The sequence below is a fragment of the Solanum stenotomum genome, chromosome 9, assembly GCF_019186545.1.
Source record: "Solanum stenotomum isolate F172 chromosome 9, ASM1918654v1, whole genome shotgun sequence".
NCBI lineage: Eukaryota > Viridiplantae > Streptophyta > Magnoliopsida > Solanales > Solanaceae > Solanum > Solanum stenotomum.
The window spans coordinates 20713571-20740896 of NC_064290.1; the positions used below are offsets into that span (position 1 = coordinate 20713571).

The 27326-nt window shown below is 35.6% G+C and overlaps 1 protein-coding gene and 1 pseudogene across 1 annotated transcript in view; one reads left to right on the forward strand and one right to left on the reverse strand.

The window, feature by feature from the left end:
• Positions 1–27326, reverse strand: part of LOC125876682 (WD-40 repeat-containing protein MSI4-like) — a 1104907-nt gene that overhangs the window by 505936 nt on the left and 571645 nt on the right. The window lies entirely within an intron of this gene.
• Positions 949–26211, forward strand: LOC125877359 (uncharacterized; annotated as a pseudogene).

A 27326-nucleotide genomic window follows, 5' to 3' on the forward strand; every position in this document is an offset into this window, starting at 1 on the left:
GTCTAGGGTTCATCAAGGTTCTTCCAAAGAAAGGTAAGGCTCAAAGGGTGTTCAAAAGAGTTTCACACACTCACGGGTAGGCCACAAAAGTATATGTCAAATTTGGTTCACACTCTTTAAAGTTGCCTAAGATCATTTCAAGAGGACACCTTTCTAAATCAATCAGACTAAAAGTGCAAATTCTAGGTTTATTAATGTATGGTTCAAAACAAGTTAATCACATAAGGCATCGACACTTAAGTCAAACAAGACTACACACTTTCGCTAGTGTGCAACGGTCATTACAAGAGAATCAATTCAATAAATGGCTAATCACAACGAGATGCAACGAGTTCATATATTGTCTATGCAACTTCATTTGGCCTCGTCATAGCCATACATTCATGTTCGTTCAAGTGAGAGCACTATTCAAGTCATCGGTATTGATCGAAACCAAGACTTAAATTCTTGCAAAAGAATAGCCATATTCAACTCACGAGGGGTGGCAAAAATGTGTGAAAAATTCATAAAAAATTGGAAGGGTCAAAATCATTTTGCAATTAAAAGAAGTTATTAACACAATTATAAACAGAACAATCCAAATATATACAAAACATGAGTCACAAATAGCACACAAAATGTAAGCCTCAACCTACCACAAATAAAATGCAATTTGTCCTCAAATGTAGGTAATGAGAATCTATGAGGCAAGATAAAGAAAGATAGAGAGGGAGGTGAAGAGGTGATCCTGGCTAATGGGTCGCTTCATCTGTTTGGGCATCATTACCCGCAGTGATCACCAGAGGGACCAGCTCCACTAGATCTAGCAGTAGAAAACTTTCCCAAGGAAGCTTGCACAGCAGCATCTATCATAATTTCTTCCGTCTCAGTCAAATCTTCATCTAGCATCTCCACTGTTCCAAAGATCATGGGCCCTTTAGTTTTTCTACATCTTTACGTAGTTCAGCAATGCCAACTTTTAAAGTCGTCACCTTCTCTGTGGCCTCTTGGTTGTGCTCACACACCGCTATTCTGGCTACCAAGGCGTCAATGATAGTGCTCAGCGGTGTTATAGCATTAGTTACAACAATTTGGATCATGCTTGGAATAAAGGCCTCTATCCTAGTAGCTCGACGATCAGCAGAAATAGTCAACTGTCCCATCCGGAGTAGGAACGCCCGGTTGAGAAGAAGCCGAGAACTGAAGGCCTAAGGGTCGGAGTAGGTAGAGATGTTTTTGCAAGCGATGATTCTTTGTTGGCTAACTCCACCAATGCTGCCTTCTTCCTTTCTACTTGATCTTTCAAGTATTCATATTCGATATTCCAGATACCAGTAGAGGTTGTGGGCATCACTTCCACATCACTATTGGTATCTCGAGGTACTTGGGCTCGTTTGCATAATTCTATGATCAGGATTGGGAATGGAAGTGAGGTTTGGCTCTGCCTTGCATGCACGAGTATCTTTGAAGCGATGATTGTTCCCAAATTTATCTGAGTCCCCTTTGTAACTCAACCCGGGCAAGTTGCCTTGGTGAGGCGAAGGATTGACTCATTCTTGGATGGCATAACTTCGCTTCTGATAAAACTGAACTAGAACCTTACTGATATGTTTAATTCTTTCTTTTCAATCAGAACTCTTTCCGCTAACCACTTGAGAATCTCATTTGCAATTAATTGGGCTAACCACTTTTTCATCTCATACAGCTGCTTTGTTCTAATCAAGTACTGGCAGTGATCCCCAATGTTTGTGGACATGCCCAAGAATGTATTGATTTACTCACTATCACACTTCACCCTTTTATCTCAGACAACCACATAGTCGACTTCTTTGAAGGCTGCTGCTAGTTGTTTTTGCTGTGGTATTAGTGCACTGTATGCACTTTGGAACTCTCTTACCCAATTTGGAATATAAGGGCCACGGGGTTTGGTGAATATTTGGAACCCGTGGTATCTCAGACATTCCATGATCTCTGGGTCCCTGTCTATAACTCCATCTATGGACAGACGTTTTTCCTCAAAAAAATTCTTGGCCTCATAGTCTTTACTTTATTCATAGATTTAGGCGGAGGACCTTGCACTGGAGGTGCTAATACCATTGTCTTCTTTGGAACTAGAGGTGTGATGGTGGCAGGCTGGTAAGTCCTGGCCCTAGGTGAATTTCTCAGCTTCTTAATTTATCGCTCGACCCTCTGCGCTATTAGCATATCTTCCTCGTTATAACCCACATCTTTGCTTTTAGACTGGTTGGAGTTATTCCTATAAAGGCCATTACTATCGGTGCTTGCATCTGACAATTTAAGGATCTTGTATTTGCCCTTCCCTTTTTCACCATTTGTGGAATGTTTAGCAACTTTGCTTTTGAACACATTAGTATCCTCTGTAATTGTAATCCCTTTTGTTTACTTTGAGGTGGCTTGCTTCTTTCTGAAAGTTTAGATCTAGCCATTTCTACAAAGATTTCGAAAGAAGTTAAAACAAGTAAGCCAAGCTCAGAGAGATGCAATTATAGAAAGACTTGCCAAACACATCAGCGAGTCACCAAGCTGCTTTTGGCGACCAAGACTTTATCCGCTGAAGGATGCAGTGTAAAGGGGTTAAGGGATGCAGACAAAGGGAGATCAAGGCAACCTTTTTGTGAGTCCTCATCTGCCTTTTCCGATTAGGGCTTTTTGGCTGAGAGTTACAGAACACTAACTACAAGTAGTATAAAATTAAAAAGCGAGATGGAGTCCTTTGAGCCAACTACCAAGTGATTCGGCGAGCTGGTCTCAGCACACTGAAAGGCCTGAATTCATCAAAGAGGCAAAACACATGACCTAGGATAAAATTACCTGGAATGGGATCATAAATATCATAATTAAATGCAGGGTTTGGAGAACCAACCTTTTGGCCAGATTAGGTCAAGACTATGATGCTGAGCGGCAGGTTATTATAGATCTGAGCACTACTAAAGCAGCTAAAATACTTACGAGGTACGAAAATTTTGAAAATACAAAGTAGGTGTGATTTTGCAAAAATTGAGAGTGAGAGTATATGAGAAAGGTTGAAAGTTCAAACTCGTGATTTTGTAAAATCCATTCAAATCTAATCCATTTGGCGACATTAGTTGGATTTGCTTCGCTACTCGGCAATCCGCTGAGTGTTCATCTATCCCGCCAAGTTTTATAGGATCTTCAATTAAAGTGAGGATCCAAATGACGGTTTTAGTAGCAATTGCCGGTTGGACTTGCGTACTTCATCCTGTACTTTTTCACAAATTTTTCATGCCCAATTCTACAAAATCAAAACACCTTTATTTTTAAAAAAATAATACCAAAATTAAAGTCGTTAAGGTCTTTGGGTTGCCTCCCAAACATCGCCTTAGTTAACGTCATGGCACGACGTGGGTTAGCATCTAAATTCCACTTTTGGGGTTATCCAAAACATCGTTTAGCAATCCCTCGCCTTGTGTTTGATGAACGTGAGGCATTATATGACCCAAGAGAGTTTCAATTAGTTGGATAGATCTAGAGTGAGTATCACTCATCCGGTGTAACACTTCTACATTTTCCTTAATCTTCTCTAGGACTCTATCTTTATCATTTAACTTTTGAAAAATGGTTAATAACATATATTTGACATGTTTACTTTCAACCCCTATAGATCTTCCCTAATCAATAGGTGATCCGCATTTATGCTTTTCTTTGAACATCACCTCCAGTTCCTCGACCTTTTGGGTCAAGTTATCCATCTGACCCAGCAAAATGATCAATTCTTGGTCTTTCTTAGTATCCTTATTGGTTTTAGCCACAGGGTCAAGGAATATGGCCGCGGTCTCATAAAAAATATTTTTCACGACCACCTGGCATGAGTCGGTCGATTATCCCTCTGTTTTTGGGATTCACACTCCTATAGACACATTCTAGTAGAACTAAATCGGGGATTTCATGAGTTGAGCATGGTATCAATAATGTTTTAAACCTCAGCCACGACTCATGCAAAGGTTCTCCTTCTAGATGCTTGAAGTTCAAGATGTGATCGCTGAATCTCATCACTTCTTCTGGGAGGTGCGCCGTTGGTCTACCATCCCCATCATGTATACTCGTTATCCTATCTCAACACACAAACAACTAGACAAAACTAAGAATTAGGTAAGTAGATTACAACTAAGAAGAACAAAAACTCTACTAATCTAAAAATTCTCAAATAACACCACTCCTCGGCAGCGGCACCATTTTGATGCTTATCATGACCAACGACACTAACCTACAGTAATAATGTATACGATCGTCGATAGTATACTAAACCAACTAAAGCTTGGGGTCGTGCCCCAAAGGAGTGGTTTTGAGAATTGATAAAAAAAAATAACATTAAGCTCTAACTAGTCGTAGCTAAAGACATTAATGAACAAAAACATGGTAAATTAAAGGGGGGTGACACGAAAGTTTCAAATATCAATTTGGGGGTTTTGTCACAAGTAGTAAAAATAGCAAAAATTAACAAGAAAATCAAGTATGGGGAAATGTTCTTGGGGTGTCACCGCAATACAAGTGAAGATAAGTAGTTGTGTACAAGCTTTTGAAAGGAAATTTGGAAGATCATAGTGACTTGGCTAAGCTTTAGATGGAAATAAGTTCCCTTTCGGGCAACTTACCCCATTTCAAATGCGTTCCTCTCGGACACCCATGTACCGCATGAAGACCAAGCTACACCTTACTGCACTCACTCTCTCGAGCTGAGTGTTAGGATATGGGACTAGGGCTCACCCTCTCGGGTTGAACCTCATGTCGACCCACACCTTAGGCCATTAGTCTAATGGTCTAGGTTTCGTGACCTCCCTCTCGGGCAAGCCGAAAACATATGGCTGGCTTTCTATTTGCAACTTCAAACCCTTTAGATTAAACCACAACCACTAGGTGAAATCACCATTAAAGTACATCTAACCTATCACCAAGCAAGACCCAATAATAATATCAATACATATTTGTTAAATCACACCCCAAGAATGGGGTTTTTAGCCATACATCAAGAAAAAACAAAATACACCTAAAATGATAGTAAAATCAAATGGGTATAAGAAATTAAACCTTTATTTAAGAAAAGGAACAAGAATGGAGAAGACCCACTTCCAACTCAGGGAAGATAAAATCTTTTTCTCTTCAAGTCTCCCCAAAAGCCCTCTCCAAACTTGAGAGAAAAATATCCAAAAAGTACTATTCTATTATGGAAATTAAAATAAAAGTTGGACTCCCTAAAATTAATAATTAGTTTTGTATTTATAGACTTCACAAAATAGCGTTGGTGGATCTTATGGCGAAGTTAGTCGATGTCGCCGAATGACTCGGTGACTCGCCCTTCTTCTGTTTCATCACTGTTTCATGCTAGCCTTCAGCATCTTCACATTCTGGACCATTAGGTGGTATAGTACTGCATCGCGAAACTATTAAGTGAAGCACCGACTGCTCCTTTCATCGCCTTTTTTATCATCTTCCTTTAAGGCTTCGCATCACTAAAAACTTCAAATACCTAAAACTTAAAAGTTTTCATGAGATATTAAGGCAAAATAAGCATTCGAGGACACTATTTCTATCAAAATAAAGCCCTAAATGAGTCCAGTTTATGGACTCATCAATGATGCCCATGTTGATCACTTCCCACTTCCAAGTAGGAATGTCGATCTCTTGAGTCATACCTCCTGGTTTCTAATGTTCTACCTTGACTTGCTCACAAATGGGGCACTTAGCCACAAAATCTACTATATCCCTTTTCATACCATTCCACCAAAATACTTCCCGCAGATCACGGTACATTTTAGTAGCGCATGGATGAATAGAATACCTGGAATTATGGGCTTCTGCGAGAATATGCTATCTCAACTCACCTACCTTTGGAACACATAATCGACCCTGATAGCGAAGCACACCATCTCCCCCTTGGGAGAAAACCTCAACTCTCTGCCAATGGACTGCACCTTTTAGTTGAAGCAATATCGGATGACTGTCTTGGTTTTCCTTAACCTCCACTACAAATGAAGATTCTGACCCATTCCGAACTGTTACACCACCATCATATATGCTCATAAGGTGAATTCCCAAGCAAGCAAGCTTGTGAACCTCTTTTTCTAGTTCCTTTCTTTCTTTCTCAACATGGGCTACACTACTCATAGATAGTCTACTAAGAGCATCTACTACTACATTGGCCTTAGCAAGATGGTAATGAACACTCATAGCATAATCCTTCAGGAACTCAAGCCAAATCCTCTGGTGAAGATTCAACTCTTTCTGGGTGAACACATACCGAAGCCTCGTATGGTCTATGAACACATCTACGCGAACAACATACAAGTAATGCCTCCAAATCTTAAGTGCAAACACCACCGCTGCAAGCTCGAGGTTATGAGTTGGATAGTTCCTCTCATGCACCTTAAGTTGTCTAGAAGCATAAGCTATAACCTTACCTCGTTGCATCAACACACAACCTAGGCTGACTCTGGATGTATCACAATAGATAATATAACTGTCTGAACCCTCTAGTAGAGTCCAAACAGGAGTTGTAGTCAACCTAGTTTTTCATTCTGCAAAGCTTTTCTCATAATCATCTGACCACTAAAACTTAACCTATTTCTAAGTTAACATAGTCAATGGATAGGCTATGGATGAAAATCATTCCACGAACCTTCTATAATAACCAGCCAAACCTAAGAAACTTTGATATCTATAGGAGAGGTAGGTATGGGCCATTGTTTCACTGCTTTTATTTTCTGAGAATCCACTTGGATTCCTTCGCTAGACACAATATGACCATGGAAAGCAACAGATTGCAACCAAAACTCACATTTGCTAAACTTACCGAATAACTGGCGATATTTGAGAGCTTGCAGGACAACCCTCAAATGACTTGCATGTTTTTATTCATTCCTAGAGTAAATGAGGATATCATCAATAAACACGATAACGAACAAGTCCAAGTACTACTTGAACACCCTGCTCATCAAATCCATGAAAGTTGTAGGAGCATTGGTTAGTCCAAATGACATAACTACATATTAATAATGACCATACCGAGTTCTGAAGCTTGTCTTCGGAATGTCAATATCTCTGACTCTGAGCTAATGATAACCAAATTTGAGGTCTATCTTTGAGAAATGACTAGCACCCTGAAGTTGGTCGAATAAGTCATCAATCTAGGTGGTGGGATACTTATTCTTGATTGTGACTTTGTTCAACCGCCGATAGTCAATGCACATCCTGAGAGAACCATCTTTCTTTTTCACAAACAACACTGGTGCACCCCATGGCGAAATACTAGGTCTGATAAAGCCCTTATCTAAAAGGTCTTTTAACTGCTCTTTCAATTCTTTAAGCTCAAATGGAGCCATCATGTAAGGAGGATTAGAGATAGACTCGGTATCATGAAGGAGATCAATTCCAAAGTTGATTTTCCTTTGGGAGGAACTCCGAGAAGATCTTTGGGAAACTCTTCTAAGAACTTATTAACTACTGGAACAGACTCAAGATTTGGAGTTTCGGTGCTTGAATCCTTCACATGAACTAGATGATAGAGACAACCCTTAGAGATCATTTTTCTGGCCTTAAGGTAGAAATGAATCGACCCATAGGCGCTAACCTACTACCCTCCATTCTAATATTAGTTCGTCTGGAAACTGAAAAACAAACAATCCTAGTTCTACAATCGACTGAGGCATAATAGGAGTGTAACTAATCCATGCCTAGAATGACATCGAAGTCTACCATTTCTAACTCTACAAGATCTACTGTGGTGACTTTTTTGGAGACTGTGACAGGGCAATTTATGTATACCAGTCTAGTTATAACTGGGTCACCGACTAGAGTAGGGACTGAGAAGGGTTCCGAGAGAGTTTCTGGACTAACATCAAACTTGACTGTTGTATAAGGAGTTACAAAGGAAAGAGTAGCCCCTAGATCAAACAAAGCATAAACATCGAGATTAAAGACTCATAACTAGTAGTGACCACATCAGGAGAATCTTCCTCATCCTGGCGAGCCTGAAAAGCATATAGCCTATTTTGGCGCTATCCGCCACCTATACCAGATAAGTTACCCTGTTGAGTCGGGCGACCTACTGGCGCTACTGAAGTTATGAATTGAGCTCTACTATTAACACCTCCGTGACCCTATTTTTAAGGACAATCTCGTAACCTATGACCAGACTGACCAGACCCAAAGCATTCTTCCTTTCCTGCAAGACACTCGCCCCGATGGTTTTTACCACACTTAAGACAAGTTGGGTAGGTTCTGGTGCTTGAAGCACTCCTGAGACATAGAGCCTGACGCCCTACCTTTCTGATCATATCTGAACTTGGAGGATGAAACACTAGCTGATGAAGGTGCTGGAGCTGAAGATTTTTGCTGAAACTACGAGTGATTTCCACCACCCAATTTCTGTTTAGAATACTCATAGCTTTATATTCTAACCTTCTTATTCCCCTTAGCCTATTCCCTAAGCTTAATTCCCTCAACCCGCTGAGCATGAGTCATGAGCCTAGAGATGTTCATATTTTCCAGCAGCATAGCATTCCTACATTGTGTTTTCACTAAGTGTGACACTCCATATAGAAACTTTTTCATTTAAGACCTGGAATCAACAACCATGTGAGGAGCATACCTGGAGAGTTGGGTGAACTTGAGTCCATACTCTTGGACTGTCATATTACCTTGCCTGAAGTTCATGAACTCCTGAGCTTTTGCCTCTCTTAACTTTCTTGGGAAGAACCTGTCGAGAAAGGTCTCACTAAAGCATTCTCAAGTGATGGGAGTTGCATCTGTAACCCCGTTCTCTTTCCACTGAGTATACCAGGTATGAGCCACATCCTTAAGCTGGTAAGATGCCAACTCAACCCGATCATTCCCAGTTACCTGCATCACTTCAAAGACCTTCTTGACCTCATCTATGAAGTTTTAGGGATCCTCACAAATCTGCGATCCTAAGAACTTAGGCGGATTCATCCTAACAAAATCTCGCACTCTAGCTGCAGTTGCCAAAACATTAGTATTTGCCGGAACTGGACCATTATGATTATTTTGGTTGGTCACACTCTGAGCCAACAACTGGATAGCGTTCCGAAATTCAACATTCAATGCTTCCTGGAACTAGAGGAGATCCGTTTGCATTCCTGGCATTTGCATTCCTTGCGTAAGCTCTACGAGGAGGCATGATCTGAAATGCACAACAAAGGATTAGAACGATAAATTGGATCATACCTCACACACGATAAGAGTAGCAAGAAAATGAAGTTTTCCTAAAACACTTTGTCGCCTCCCTCTCATTAGATGTGGTGCACTTCACACCCATGAAAATGACTCTACTTAATGTAACTTTTCAGACATCCTAGGACTCTTAAACCTAGTGCTCTGATAGAAAGTTTGTCACACCCCGAGGCTACCCTTAGGATGCGGACACGGGACCTAGGATCACAAGTGACCCCAAGCTAACCCTGTTGGCATATCATAGGTATACCAAGATAAATTAAATCAATAAATATTTTACGAAAGCTAATCATGAGATAATCTGAAATGATGGGGAATACCTATATACTAAATCTGAATATATGAAAACTGAGAGTTTGAATACAACTAAATAGTCAAACTCAAATACTAAAGTTAAATCTAACTATGTCTGAAATAAGCCTCTAAACTGACAAGAAGTACTGGGACATGCCCCAATTAAATCTAGCAAAACTGAAAACTAAAGACTAAAATGGAAAGATAACATGTCAACCATCTTCGAAGAATTAGGACTCACCACTGATGTTGCTGAATTGAAGATCGGGAACCGATCTATGCGTGATCTGAGTGCTGAGGACTTGAACCTATATCACGAGAAGATGTAGCACAGAGTATGTGTCAGTAATTGAAAGGTACTGAGCATGCATGATAAAGTAAAGCTAATAATAACAAAACTAAACAAGCAATTAATAAAGAAATGATATAATCTGAACATGATAAAGATACTGGAAATACTGAACTTGGCTAAACTGAATGTAATGACCAAGTTTATAACATGCTGAGACTGAATACTGAATCTGACTGAACTGTAAGGGAGCTACTAATAATCGAAATAAAATCACATGAGCAAAATGTGGAGTATGATGTATACGCCCCATCGAGAGGACCCAATATACCCTGCCAGATGTGTAGAGACATGCTGGCGTGATCACTAAAATGATGCGCACATAGGGGAGTTACAACCTACAGGGCACGTAGTTTTGGGACTTGAGGGTGACTGACCGTAGTCCTCTCGGTATTAAGCTTTTCCCAATTGATTAAGTAATTAACATTCTATGACTGAAAAACTATAATATTGGATAACTCAAAATACTGGCATGCAAACTATTAATGCAACATTAATATACTTATAATGGACATTCAAAAACTGAGACATGCATGTACATATCTGACCTAGCATGTATAATTCATGAACTAAAAGAACTACAAAGCTAGGGTTCTGAATTTATGAAAGAATCTACACCAAAAGAAATTGAAATCATGATTATCTGACTTGGATCATTCTAATAGCTAAAACCCAACAATTTCTAACATTCTTGAAACCCTAGGTCTATATAATAGTAAGGGAATCAAGATTTTGACTGAAATCTAGGGTCCTAATGGGCGAAATGAACCCACTAGTGAAATCCCACATACCTGGTGACGAATTCCACGGAGAAATCTTTTGATTTGGGGTTGAAACTGATGAAAACATGTTGCATTTTTGGACTAGGGCTTGGTCGACTCTTTCCCCTTCTGCGTTCTAATTTTCTATGTTTTGGGTGAATGCATTGCTTATGGTAGATTCTAGTTTAGTTACTCGGCTGAAACTAACAAAAACTACGTAGTTTAAGGGTGAAACGACCCAGTTTAGGGGTCCAACACATAAGAAAAATACTAAAAGACCCCTGACTTAAAAGTTGTCGGGGTCGCCGACGGACAGGACTGATGGATCGTGGATCGACCAACGGTCAGTGTTGGTCAATTGTCGATCGGCAAGTGGGAGCTGAAATTAGGGGTTTGATCTACAGACACGGACCACGGTCCGTGACCTGACCTTCGGTCCGTAAGTACGGCCGTGGGTCGACACTTACACAAATTTCTGGGGGGTTTTTGGGGAAGGGTCGCATGTAGCCATCCACGGACCAACAACACGGGCTATGGGTTACCCTACGGCTCATGAGTGGCAACCATGGGTTGCACCTGAAACTCTGAAATCTTCATTTTGGTTTGTTCTAGGATACGGGGTGTTACAGTTAATATATTTTAAATTAGTTTATACATATTAATGTTTAGATATGTTATTTCTGTTGAAGGGAAGTCACTATTCATTCAAAAAATATAGGTTTTTTCCCTACAAATTTTAAGAATCAATAAATTAATATTACTATCAGGTAAAAAAGGAAATTAATTAGTGAAAATAAAAAGAAAATTTGTCCAATCAAATACGAAGTCAAATTCAAAACCTAGTGAGCCATGATGATGACGACCCGCGGGAGTCTCTCTTCTCAACCCTTTAGTAGTTAGAATAAGTATTTTAACTCAAAAGTACAAAATATATCCTCTTCACGTCCACAATGGGGAAGAAATATTTTTTATTTTCTCTTGAACGTATTTTCCTCCAATTTCCAATTTTTATTACTTCTCGTACTTAAAGCTTAGCCTTTAGTGAAATCCAATAAGCCCTATATGAATGGGAAATGACTATATTATGAAAATATGCATGAAAATATTTTGTGATATAAAAATAAGAACTTATCACATATGGGTAAGAAAGTTTTCCTATGAACTCTTATTGTGAACATATATTAGGTAAACTTGGTAAATCAATAGATTCAATATCTTTGAACTGTCGAACTTTTACCTATACCTAGATAACATATGTCACACAATCAATCCTTAACCCTTCTGTGTTCTCACTATTTGTTCATTTCAGTCATGAACACTAAATAATATCATAAATGTGTAGAGAACCGGTCTTACACCATTTTTATATGAGTTTGCTCTCTGAATTCACTTTCAATTATAAGTAATAGTAGTAGTTTTTTGTATAAAAATCAATGATATTTTTTTTTTTGTTTTCTTCCTATTTATTCAGATTCCTCTTAGTTATGTTCGTTACCATAACTTTTCAAGGAACATGTTCATTATTGAATGATAATACAAACTTAAGGATATTGTAATTAGTTTTTAGAACTTGTGGGTATAACTATATCTCTTTAAAAGTTAAATATTTCTCAGAAAATTTGTAGTCATACGGGTAATATAATTGTGTCTTAATTTTAGCATTAATTACTTATTATCCAAATCATTTTCAAATATCTAATACTCCCATTATTCCATATTAATGAATTTGTGAGGCAATGCAAACTAATCAAGAAAAATATTCAAGAACATAATTTAAACCATATTTTCCAATAATACCCTTTGTGAGAACATAATATAACTTTGTAAGTGGAACTTATCTCCTACAAATATAAAACTCCATAAAAGGAAAGGACAAATATGAAAAAAAATCAGACATTCATCTTGAAATTTTGTAGAAAATATATTATATAAAGCTTCATTAAATAAAAGAGTAAATATGGAAAAAATTTCAAACATTCATCTTAAACTTTGAACAATGAAAAAACCCTAAAAAATTTAATTACTACGTAATTAATTGAGATAGTTTAGTCAAATAGTCATGTCTAGAGATTATCGAAATTCAAATAACAAATAAAAGTGGGTGAAAAAGAAATTGTAGCAAAACATATGAGTTGTATGTTGTGTTAGACCATTTCAGACCTTCTTTTCTTTGTTTTTGTATGTGTCGCCTTGGAGATCAAATGGAATCAAACAACATTCATCAGGCACACATGGTAAAATTCTACTCGTTTATCTTACTATTTCTTTGTTTTACACATATATAATGTTTATGTGATTCTGCACTTATTTTTTTAATGGCAAAGGCAGATAATCTTTTTTGAATGACGATTAGCATTGGGATTAAGTATTTTTTTCTTGTTTTATGGGAAATATGAAAGGAAAATTTTTAAATGTGGAGTGTTTTATTTTTTTGAAAGATTCGTTTCATTTAACTCTACTTTATTGAAGAATATTTTGGATTTCTGATTCTAGTTTGAGTTTTAATTATACGATATCTAGCAAAAATATATATTATAAAAATTGATAATTGTCGTTTCTTTAAATTGAATTTGTGCAAAATATCCTTATAGTTCAAGGATAGAAAAAGTTCGATACTTATAATGTAATTTAGATTAATACTCTCTTAAAAAACTTTTTCAAGGATAGAGAAAGTTCAATACTTAGATTATATGCCTCCTCATTGAACACATATGACCCTCACAACAATCCAATTTCATCCTTGAGTCTCATTTTTTTTTCTAACAGACACTTGATAATCTTACCCGATGGGTGGTGTCATCACTCAAGCATTGTTGACACACACGGAATTCAACAAGAATTGGAATTTATTGCTTTAAGCTCATGGCGCGATCAAGGGTAGAAATCTCTCAGTTACAAACCTATTGTTTAAATGTCTGTGTAGTCTCTCAATCATATAATCATATATGTGATCGCCAACAAACTCTAATTCTCTGATACCACTTATGAACTTGATAGGTACATAGAAGCGAAAGGTAAAGAATGTCATACAACATTGAGTAATTCATTAAGTGAAACGTAAAAATAAAAAGATATAACATCATAAAAAACCTATGCGAGGCTACATTAGGAATTTTACAAGATAAAACATGACATGAGTACGGTATAGATGGAACTTCTAAGTTGCACATGAGACAAGACCCTTACAATACCCAAAAACATACAAAAAAATGTCACTTCATAAGCAAAAGTTCCTCAATGATATATAAGGCTCACCACAACCAATAGAATGAGCGAAGTGCTTAGCGTGGATCAGCATCGCCCTGAGAGTCCATATCTGCATCACAAAAAGATGTAGTACTCACATGATGAGTTGAACCCAAATATAAAAAAATATAAGAGAATATAAGTTGTACTATATTAAAGTACAAACCAACAAATCAAATTTCTTGTCATGTATTAAAGTGCTTCTTAAGGAGGAGCAATGAAGGTGTTTCAAGTCTGGATGAGACATAACGAAAGAATATTCAAGGAAAATAATTTTTTTCCTATCTATAGTTTACAGATAATATTGGAATGAAGTGGATATATGTTTGCTGCAAAAGACAGATTTATTACATATATACGGATGTGAGCTGAATGAACATGAAACATGATTTTGTTGATTATGATTTACCTTTGTGTAATTGCTGACACTTTCTTTCCTCATTCTTCATTTTATTCATATGGTAATGTTGATTCTGCATTTCTTATTTTTTCTTATGAACTTGCAGGAAAAACGTTTTGAAATTTGTGGTGATATAGGTTTTCAAGAAGAAATTACTACCTGGTATAATTGTAAAAATGTTGGCGTGCACAAGTAAGTCCTCTATCTCTCAATTTTTAGCATGTAAAGATAGTCAGATGAGTTGAAAGTCATGACTCTCTTATACGTACTTCATTCGTCACCTCTTGGCATATATATATATANTATATATATATATATATATATATATATAGGTTATTTGTAAACCTCAAACATTGTCCCAATCCCAAACCCTTTCTTTTTTTGTTGACTTGCCATTTCTAAGGGAGAAGTTGATCTTTTCACACAAGGGGATGTTCCTCTTGAAGGAAATAGCTAGTTAGATTATCAGTTTTGCTTTCCTTTTTGGAATCTTAAATAGGTATTACTGTGGAGTAGAACTAAAATTCTAAATGAAAGTAATATTACCTCTTAGGGAGAGTAAGGAATTTTCCTTTTTTGTTTTTCTAAGTATTCGCATTAAAGCCCGACTAATTTTGGATTTGCATCATCTAGGTCACATACTACCTCCTACAAATGATTTTTCTATACTAATGTCTAATCTTTCTGGTATTCAGATCCCAATGGTATTGTATATTTGGTTTCACCTAAGAGGTACATTGCATCTTTCATTAGCATGTTGTGACATGTAATTCTCTTAAAAACTACTTGTATTTTTTATAAATACATAGTCTTCTTCCTACTCTAAAAAAATCTATGTTTCTCTTCCTATCAGAAATTGTGTGTCAGGCGATTATGTTGATGCACCAGTTGATTGGTGTTGTGAAGAATGTGATATTGGCAAAGGAATTATGTCTTCATCACATGGACTAGAAATTGTGCAATTCAAGCAATCCTCTGCAATGATTTATCAGAGTACTGTGCAACCAAAGAAACATAGGAAGTTTCCTCGTGGGAGTGCAAATTGTATTAACTAGGAAATGGAGGTAAAGACTGAGAAAGTGAGATATCTACACGTTGAAGAAGAACTTGGTCTTCCATCAGGCATCAAGAAATATGGATCTCCACTGATAAATTTTGTCTCCTCAAGAGTTGCGCCAACCGAATCCATGGCAATCGTGACTCAAGGACATTTTAACAATCCTAGTGTTCAAATTTCAAATTCTTTTACTGAGAAAAGTGCAGTGTAGCGGTCTTTAGGATCAGTAGGATACACAAAACCACAAAATCTTAAAAATGTAAGAAACACTAAACATAGCAAAAAAATAGTACAATTATCTAAAGGTTAAGTCCTCACCAACATCTTTTGTATTCATTAATTTATTTAATTTTTCCCCTTCTTATGCCTCTCTCCTTCAAAAATTTCATTTTCTATCATATACTTTTGTACTTTCATTCAACGGATGTAACCTATTTTTAGGTCCAACTGGTTCTACCATTCTGGAGCACATGAGTCCTGTTGCTGTGAATGAGAGTTGAAGGAAGAATTCATCTATGGCACACCCTTATGATCCTGCTTTAGTTCTTTCTTGGAAGTAAGTACCCTTCATGAATGCACACTAATTTCTAACATAGTTTAACGCAGGGTAAACTGACCTCCAAAATTTCAAATTCAGCAAAACAGACTTTTGCATATTTCTCTCTGGTTACCTTCTGACTTCTTTTGATGCAGCAAGCTAGTCTTTAGCATATGAGTTTAACAAATTCCCCCCGTGTGATGGACATGTTGCCCAAAAAATTAGTTGGGGTGCAAGAAAGCTCCTGGGATGACATTAGTATAAGTAAAAAATGAATAGGGCACAGTATAATATATGCCTAACTATGGGAAAGAGTTCTGCTAATAAATTGTATTTGTCACATAATGGTAATTTGAATAGATACTGGTTAGTAAGACTATAGTAAACTTGATTACCAATAATATCGATAAAATCCTTGAGGACTTGAAGTTATTTTCACTTATATCATTGTATTATTGACCATCTGATTTTTTTCAAGTAAGGGAAAGAAGAAACTGTAGATAAGTCGGTTATATGGGAGCTATATATTGTTTATATTCTAAAAAAATTCAATTCTGCAACTTAATAAGATGTAGAGTGCAAAATTATGTGGAACTTGCTATTTATATTTTTTTGACTGAGAAATTGCTTCATGGATTTATTTTTGTGTCCTTGAAACTCGAATATGCCTTTCTTTATGAGTCAAAAAATAGAGAAGTTTACCTTTGATTATAAATATATATATATATATATATACTAGTTTTGACGCACGTGCGTTGCACGTAAAAATCAAACCATGTACCAAACTATTTTTAAAAATAATATGAATATTGCTAAATTAAAAATTAGTCACTCTTAAAATCTCTTAGTTACACCTATTAAATAAACTTTCTATTCCTTTCCGCATAGTGCATTACTTTGTTATTGTTGTTTTGTAGGTGTTCTTACTTTTATTATAATATAATATAAATAAATATAGAATATATACTTAATTGGATGTTTTAGCTGGAGTATTAGATTAATTTAACATTCATGTTATGGAGTGTTCTAATTTCACTAAACTTTGAGATTGTCAACGTTTGTAAATCAAACTTAAGGTTTTACGAAGTGAAGAATAGAAAACATAAAAAAGCGTAGTTTAAAAATGTGAGAAAACCCCTCCATTTATAGTTAAAAATGTGTAGTATTAGTATGTGCATATTGTTTCTTGTTATAAAAATATAGAAGATATACTAAATTGAGTGTTTTAAGAAGAAGAATAATAATAATAATTTTTTTTTAAATGTAGTTTAAAAATTTGATGAAGCCCTTCTTTAACGGCCAACAAAGGGTACTGGATGAACAACTACTTGTGGTTCTTTATCAAAAAGAAGTCAGAACCCTTTAGAAAAGTCACAACCCTTCAGAAAGATCAAAACTCATTGGAAAAGTCATAACTCTTTGGAAAAGTCACAACCAATCGGAAAAGTCACAACTCTTCGGAGTCGCAACCCTTCGGAAAAGTAACAACTCTTCGAAAAAGTTGCAACCCTATAAAAAGTCACAACCCTTTAAAGAGGTCACAACTCATCAGAAAAGTTATAACTTTGGCAAAATGTCACAACCCTTCAATGTGAAAATTTGTCTGCCTTTAATATAATATAATATAATACACATAAATAAATATAATACAATATAAAATATAGAAGATATACTACGTTTGGTGTTTTATGTTGGGGTCTTATAATAATTTAACATTTAATTTATTAGTTCATTCTTTTAAGGTAGTATAGATAGAAAAAAGATAGATATAGATTGGTCTAATTTTAATTTGATATGAAATTTAAATAAATAAAGAAGACTTTTAATTTAAGGATCATATGTAGAATATATAAAAATGTCTTTTATTAAATTGAATAAAAATAAGCGTACAACAAATAAATTGAAAACGAAAGAGTACTTATTAAATGTAGTTTGGATTCTTCAAACAAGCTTTTGATCAAATACTTTTTCTCCAAGAATTTGAGACTTTTCAGATTCTGAACACCAAGTTGTAGTTTATGCAACGGAAAATCAATGAACTTCTTGTAAAGTAAGAGTTGCTGCAAAAATATATTTTATGGCTATGAAAATGAGTGCATATTAATTATCATGATAGTCTTCTCTTTTGAAGTTCAGTTATTTCATTCTCCTTGTTACATCAAGTTTTATTGATCTATGTAATTTACCCACAAAAATTATTGTAATTGCATAATCGAACAACTCTCACAATCTTCCTTCTTTTAAGTAGAAGAATAGAAAACTTAGAAAATTCATAGTTTAAAAGTATGAGAAATCCCCTCTATTTATAGACACCAAAGGATAGTATATGAAAAGGTACTTATCGTGTCTTTTCAGATAAGTCATAACCCTTCAGAAATATCACACCTTTCCGAAAATGTCATAACTCATCGAAAAAGTCATAACTCTATAAAAAAAAGTCACAACTTTTAGAAAAGTCACTACCCATCAATGTGCAAGGATGTCTGCTTTTAATATAATATAGTGTATATAAATATAAATATAATATTAAATATAGAATATATAATGAATTGGGTGTTTTAAGTTGGGTTATAGTAATTTAACATTCAAGTTAGGGAGTTCATGCTTTTAAGATTTAAGAAAAGATAGTATATATATATATATAGATATAGATAGATATTTATCTTTTTTTTACTTGAAGAATTCACACCACTCAAAAGGAATACAAGTTTGATTTCCTATAATAATTAGTCCTTCTCTTATTTGCATTTTAGGGGAAGTTTTGACATCTTAGGTGCACTGAAACTTGTACCTGAGATATTCAATAATTGTATCCAGGCTCATCCTCCTTGCAGAGTTCGACGTAAGGTGTATGAGTTCTCAGGACTATTGCCTGATACTCTTAAACTTGAACTAGTTCCGTGTGGGGATATATGGCCAAGTTTATTCAACAATCATTGCCTGGGAATAGAAGACATAGGATTGTATTTCTTCGTAAGTGGGAGAAAAAGGTCAGCTTCTACCCTATATATCTATCTAAAAAGGGATAAGGGTTTCAAAGTAGAACTGTGCCCTTGGCCAGGAATATTTTTATTAGAAATTGATTTGCATTTCGCATTATATGTAGGTCTGAGAGATATATTGCCCTGGTGAAGTTCATGCGTACCAAGGATTTGGTGATGAAACTCTTATCAATGATTTTGAGTTGCTTATACTAGCATCCACAACCCTTTGCAGTGATTCTCAAAGTACATTTATAATCTCTATGTTCTTTTCTCATTTTCTTATTCCCTTTCATGAATTTTTAGGTAATATGTGTATTCAATTATGCTCTGTAGAAGATCAATTTTCCATTTTATCGAGAAGATTATTCCTTTCTTAGTTGGCAATACTTGTTTGGTTCCATTTGAATTTAAATGCTTAAATGCAGTAAGTCATCAGGCCAAGTTGTAGAAGTACTGATTGTACAATCGGGGGTGAAATATATATAAATTGGATTGTTTTATATGTAGTTTGTAGGATGGAACAGTGAGCACTTCCTGTGGGGATTATTTTACCGCACGGGACAAGACACAAATGGATGTGCTGAAGGAGGCAACAACAAAGTGATTGATATGGAGATAGACATGATAGCTGGAGAAGATGTAGGAACGCTGGACATTGTGTTGTACTCATGGTCGTAGATCTGTTCACGATGAGTTTTCTTCATTCAGTTCTATCTTCTCCTTTTTTAATCCAACTGCATCTATCTAACTATATGCGTGCAACATCTATCTAATCGTATCTTTTGTTTGTATCATTCGACTCTAGTGTTAGACTCCTTGCTATTTGTTACAAACACAAATCAACAATTAGATTTTATGGTCAATATGTGAGTACTGAGTTATTAAATTGTTTGTCTCTTGAATTCCTATTAGATTTATGGTCAGTATGTGAATTTAGAATGAAACAAGTTGCTTAAAACAACTCAGTTGGTATGGCGCGGTCTTCACTATTTTCAACACATGCAAATTAAAGAACAAGTATCACTATAATTGAAATGTTTGAAGACATATTATGGAAAACATACTTTTCCTTGTGGTATGTATTGCTTCCAATTGTACACGCAAGAGTGGCTCTAAAAGAGCCGAATTATCAAACCCAAAGGACTTGTCGATAAACTATTTTAATAAATTATGTTAGTCTAATTGTTTATTGAAGAGTGCCAAAAGAATTGGATTTATAAATGAAAGAATGCAAGAGTTAAATAATAATATTATTTACAATGGTTGGAAAATTCTAGCGTTGCACAGGCTTAAGGCTTCATGTATGAATTAACTACATTTATCAAATTATTGATTTAGAGGGTTGATTTTTTTATGATCATGATCTCTTGACCTCTAATTGCCTACTCCAATCGACTATCTAACTACATTGTTTAGAGGGGATAGACATAATTTAATTGGTGAGCATTTATATTTCATCACATTTTGTAACTAAGCTCGGTGTTCATCTAGGTGTCTATCCTAAACACGAATCTGAACAAGTGATATGCAACAGAGATCGATCTCTTTGTATTCTTTAATCTATTTGCCTCTCTGTGTCTCGAGTTCAAGAATAAACAATATATTTATCTTTATGGTGATCAAGCATGAAATACTAAAATGAGAATATAAAAGTAATTTAGGAGATAACCATTATTAATTCAAAACAATTGATGTTCAACAATTACTCATAGCTACAGCCCAGAACAAAGGCTTTTTAAGCTACTAAGGCCTAGGAAAAGAAGAAGAAGAAAAGAACACTAAAAAGTATTGACAACTATAAAGTATGTTATAGAAGTTGTTCCCCCACAAAACTATCCCTAGGTTCCTATTGATGAAGTTTAGGAAAAAAAAATTCCACTTCTTCTCGAATTAGGAATCCTAAATTAACTAAAATTTGTCTGGAAAGTTGGGGATGGCCTAGAGCAGCGCGCCATGATTGCTGGGGCAGCGTGCCACCAGTGCACAAACACTTTGCTTCAGTAATTTAGGCCCTGGCCCAGTGCACCAAAGCTGCTCCAGGTGTGTCTTTCTTCGCGCTCATTTCCCTTCGCTCCTGTAACCTCCTATTTAGCTAATATTCCTTTAGAAACCCATGCATATGCTAATCATGTAGGTTATGTGCATTCATTACAACATTTAATTAAAACACAATAATTATCATCAAGAATGTTCTCAAAACATAAAGAACACGTGGGTAAATCGTAGTAAATGGCATATAAATACGCCTAAGACCACCATCCCACACTTAAGCCTTTCTTCGTCCTTGAGCAAGCATTAAAACTCATCTAAACAAAATTTCAAACTAGGGATGCCACCACTTTGGTTTATACGAACAATAAGGTCGTATACACTTTTCAAAACATAAAGTAAACTTCTCAATCATTATGCAAGATATACACATAAACAACGAATCTCTAACCTCCTAACTTCAAGAAAAGACTCCGAACTCATCAAATTTAAGCTTACTCACCTATTTTTATCAAAGAAAGCTAATAGAATGACATATCTATCATGAAACAAGTTCCCTCTCAAGAAGAAATGGTCCACACACTCAATTCAAAAGATTGACTATAAATTAAGGACTTAGAATCAAAGAATAACTCTCACACTCACAAATAAAATTCACATGAATGTACTATGTGTTTTTTCAAAGAATAACCACAGGCTTTCCCATTATTTAGATCTCCACTAATTAAGCATGCTTGAATAGAATCAAATAAGACTTTAACAGGCAGTAATGTGGGCTAGGGGACGGGTAGGAAAACTATACTATAGTGAATTACACTTCCCTAAACAATTTGAACTTTTAGACTTCATCACCCGTTATTTTATTCTCTTTATTTTTAGTCTTCTCTTCAACAATTATTTCACAGGTAGTTCTCATCATCTCAAGAATGTTTCCGTCATTTTTTTGCTCAAAGAATTTTTTTTCCCCAAATTTTTCCTATCACATTCTTTCAAAGAGGGATTTTTCATCACTCTGTAGCTATTATTGATTACTTTTTTCACTCAATCATCCCTTTTTCTTTAGATTTTTCAATTATAATTGGTCTATGCTACAGTGCTCAAGGAAGCAATGTACAAAAACTAGGGATTCAAAAAAAGAGTGAACAAAAAAAATATGGCTACCAACAAAAGGCTACAGGCTTAAAAAGGGTTAACTAGTCGTATAATATCTAAAAATGCTAAAATTTACAAAACAAATCAAAGAAAGCCTATTATCATCTCCTAAACAAAGCAACACTTTTTATTTTGCTTCAATAACATGCAGGACAAGTTCTAGACTAAGATGAAAAATATGGAATAAACAATCAAGATGGATCAATTCCACTTCAAAGAGATACATGACCGTAACAAACTACAAAATAAAATAAGCTATTTACAAAGTCACAACCTTGAGCCTAGGTGTCAAAGAGTCTATAATTTCCTTATCAATCAAGCATTCACAAGAAAGTACTACTCAAAATTAGGCCAAAATAGAAAGTATCACACAACTAAAAAGGGTCTTTCCTTTTCTCGCCAAAAAGAGAATTAAAAATTAAAAATAAGAAAATTTACTCCTAAAAAAATGATACTCGGTTCAAAGGGACTATCCTTAGGAAATGAACCAAAAACAAAAGCCGAGGAACCCATCCTAAAAAAATAAAAGACTCAATAAAACAGTAAAAACTAGGAATTCATTCCTCCACCCCAAATTTTAAAAAAATGCTATGTCCCCAAAGCATCAATTAAAATTTAAAACAAGGATTAGAAAAACTCCTTGAGGTCTCTAGGGCTAGCTAGTAGCACATTATCTCAATTTTCATTAAGGGTCATATGCACCACACTTAAACTTAAACGTGCTCCTTTGCTTCAAATTATTGGGTACTTTGACTTATCCTAATGTGCAAAAACAATAAATAAAAAAGTGTCACTAAGAAAATAAAATCAGAAGTTATACTACAATTGTTGACAACCCAGAATCAACAGAACAATTATGCGGATCAGAGAGTTCAAGCCCTAGTGTTTATGGAGGGTGATCATGTTTGGCTTCTAGTGTCATCTATGAAGGGTGTGATGAGATTCAGAAAGAATGACAAGCATAGACCTAGATTCATTGGACCCTTTGAGATCGTGGGTTGTGTGGGAGAGGTGGCCTATAAGTTGGCTTTGGCACCTAGTTTGTCAACTCTTCATCTTGTATTTCATGTTTCCATGCTTTAGAAGTATGTGCTAGATAAGTCCACCTACTTTCCCTTGATTCAGTTGAGTTGGATCTGGGCTTATCTTCTGATGAGGGTCCTATAGCCATTTTGGATATATAGGTCCGGAAGCTTAGGACCAAAGAGATTGCTTTAGTAAAGGTGTAGAGGAAGTACGGTTCAGTTAGGGAGGTTACTTGGGAGATAGAGTCAAATATGTGTGCTAGATATCCTCAACTCTTTTAAGCATCAAGTACTTTCTTTTGCTTTATGTTCGAGGACGAACATGTTTTTAGTGATAGATAATGTAATTATCCGGTTGGTCATTTTTTGTTTTTTAGTGAAATGTACCATTTCGCCCTCCCGATATTGACATGAGTCTTCTATGTTTGACTTCTGAAAGTTTGGTTTTGGACTTTGAGTTAGAAGTTGAGAATTTTGTTAGTTTTGAGTTTAAAAGGCTTATATTGTTAAGAAAATGATTTTCGGTGTCTTTTGGAGTTTCGAGATTCGGAATGGAATTCCACTAATTCTATCAGTCCTGAAACGTGAAATCTGACCTATGAGAGTTGTCAGTTTCTGATTCAGAGTCATTGATTAATAACGTTTCAAAGAAACTTCATCCAATTCTAAACATCAACAAGTGTTAATCAGTATAAAAACCAACTAAATGAGTTAGGGTCAAATCCCACAGGGAGTTGTACGTGTTTCAAATTTAATTAGGAAGTAAGAATGCGGTCAAATCAGTCATAGGAATAAAATTATCTAATAGAGACATCATTCAAATCAGGGGATAACATGGATATCAAATAGGGGTTTTGGTTTTGATTATAAACTACAAACAACAGTCACAAACAATACGAATTACCAATAATGAGACGGGTTCTTGGGATGTAATTGATTATAGGCTAATGTAGACATATGGGTAATTGAAACTATTAGAAAATATCTAGATATTAGTGAGTAGGCTAGGCTATAGTGGAGGTAAACTTTCTCTCGAACAATTTACCTAGAATCAGGTTGATTTATCTCGAACATCAACAAACATGCAAAATAAGAACAACCCACAACGTTATCCATTCACTCTCTCGAGCTGAATGTGTGGGATTGGGTTTAGGATTCACTCTCTCGAGTTGAACACATGTCAACTCAATACCCACAAACCATTAATCAAAAACCATAGTTCTAAAACCATTCTCTAGAGCCAGCCAAGAACAAAAGGTAGAACTACATTTGCAACTACAATTCTTAAATTAAACAACAATTAATAATTAAACTCACTTTTAAATAGCATTTAAACTAAAAATTAGCAATACCTATAAGCTAAATCAGCCCATAATCACATAATCACACCCTAAGAATTGGGGTTTTAGCTAGATATCATAAAAATGTAAAAAACTGTTACCAAATTGATTATCCATCGACTAGGTAAGAGTGATTTCGTCCTTACAATGCTCCAATATGAAGATTCTCAAAGACCCACTTCCAATTTCTCAAAAGTGAATTTCTTAAATCCTTCAAAGCTAAGGAAAAAACTAAAGAAAAACTGTCTCAAACTTCAAAAAAATTTTGATAACTCCAAAGATTCTAAACTAAATGTTTAAAAATGTATTTATAGTCACTGAAAATAAGCTACGAAAGCTCATTCAGTGAAGTAAGTCGGGCTCACCAAACCACTCGGTGAGCCTCCCTTTGGTCACTTCTATCGCCCTTCTGCCTTGGGTTTCAGAATCCTCAAGGTCTGTAACTTTGGGCGATCTAGCACTGCATCACGGAACTACTCGTCATCCGCTGACTGCTCGTTTTCATCACCAACTTGGTTTTTTCCTTAAAGGCTTGGCACACTGGAACTTTAGGTGGTCTGATAAGCCAGTCGGCGACTCACCGAGTGCTCTGTGCGATCCTCAGGCTCGTCCTTCTTCACTTCTTCAGCCTGTTTTGCTCATTTTTTCCTGTGAGTGTCCTTGCTTTATTCCTCAATCCATATTCCTAAAAATCAAGGGTTTTACATCAGTTATTGGCACAAAATAAGCATTTGAGGACACTAAATCTATATAAACAAAGCCCTAAATGTGACCGAATCTCGGACTCATCAGTCATTTTGAGGATTTGAAGTCCTAAGCTGTGAAATTATGGAAATTTGGCCTTTAGGTTGACTTTGGTTAAGTTTAGGGTTTGGAGGCTCGAATCGGATTTAAGAGAGCTCCTTTGAATATGGGTGATGATTTTAGGCTTAGGTGAGGTCTTGGTTGATTTTTGGGAGGTCTCAAGCTTGTTTAGCCTTTTCGACATCGAGTTAGTTTCTTGTAGTTTTCACGAATTTTGGGTCAAGAAGACTTAAGATTCGTGTTTAAATGTTCTATTGAATCTAGAACATAGAGTATAATTGATTTGCATATGTGGCTTGTATATTCAGGGTTCCCAACGAATCCCGAGGATCCTTTTTTAAAAGATTTTATGACTTGTCTCTTTTATTGGTTTATTGTTCTAGTGCATGACAATTTTCGTCATTGCGATCATGAGGCTCCATCTTCACGATCACATAGTACTAATTTGAGGTGTATCGCGATCGCGTGTGTCTTTATGCGATCACGATGGTCAACGTTTTTGAGTTGATTGTTTTTACTCAACAAGATTGTGTGACTCTAGGTCGCGATCACAATGAGCATTTGAGACTTGAGAAGAATGTTTTTCTAAATTCGAGGTTTCAACCTAATTTCACCATTTTTGAGTTTTGGGAGCTTTGGTGTGGCGATTTGGACTAGATTTTCGAGGAAAATCTTTTGGGTAACAATTTTTAACTCTAAATCTTCTATTACCCTTTATTAATTATGGATTTAATTGTTCAAATCAAACTTTTGAAATGAGAAATTTGGGATTATCTTCAAGAACCTAGCAAAATGGTGATTGTGAACTGATTTGAAGTACCTTTTCGAAATGATTTCACCATTGAGTTCCTAAGGACTTGATTAACATTCTTAAGTATTAAATTTCAGATTCAAACCTTATTTTTGGAATTGAGTTTTGCATTGATTGAACCACTTTTGATAGAATTGATGTGCATATTGTTGTTTCCAGAAATTTACTGTTAATACTTGATTTTTATAGATTGTGTGGCTTCGGAAGTGATTCAGAAGGGGAAGGGATCAACTCTTGGAGTGATTATAGATTGATTTAAGGTAAGTGATCTCCTAAACTTTGTATTGTAGTAGAATTCATGTATTATGTTGCTTCCAATTTCACACGCGAGTGTACATGGTTATGCAAGTACTATAGTGGCTCTAAAAGAACCGAATTATCAAACCCAAAGCACTTTTCGATTAAATATTTTATTAAATTATACTTGTCTAATTACTTATTCAAGAGTGCCAAAAGAATTTGACTTTTATTTGTAAATAAAAGAATGCAAAAAATAAATAATAAAATTAACTTACAATGTTTGGGAAAATTGCTGGGCTACAACATGCATAGGATTTCATGTGTTGCATCTCATGTAATGAATTAACTAAGGTTATCAAATTACTGATTTATAGGGTTGATTTTATGATCATGATCTCCTAACCTCTAATCTCCTACTGCAATTAACTATCTAACTACATCGTTGAGCAGGGATAGACATACTCAATTGGCAAGCATTCATATTTCATCTTGTTTAGTAACCAAGCTCAGTGTTCGTCCGGGTGTCAATACTGCACACAAATTACTACTAGAAATTTGACGTAATGCAACTCTTATTCGGCAACAATTTTACAACTGTGGCAATAGAGTATGTGTTGCCACAGTTATGATCGTTGCCATATATCCTTAGAACTAATAGAGTAATTCTTAATATAAATCAGGGCAGCATCTACATAATCGCCACTATAGATTATCTATGGCCACATACTTATTAACCATGGCAAAATAACACTTGTGGTTATAGTTTGTTTAAGTGAAAAGTAAAAAAAAATTGCCCAACCCGCGAATTTGATGTGTAAAAAATTATTCCCTCCACTAATTTCATTGGCCCACACTTTTTTTATCTTAGTGAACAAAATACATTCCAAATATCCATTCCATTTCTCCAATAAATCAAAATCATAGCTATGAGTGTGTGGCCTTCTTCTCCAATAATCAAAATCAAAGCCCTAAGATTCTAGAACTTATGTGACTCCTTCGTCTTCGACAACAAATTTTGAGCTCCGATGAAGAAATCAGTTTCAGTGATAAGCTACAATGGTCCTCTTCTCTAGTGTGAACTGTTGATCTTCAGTGGTCTTCTTCTCCAAAAGTAGTCTTCTTCAAAATT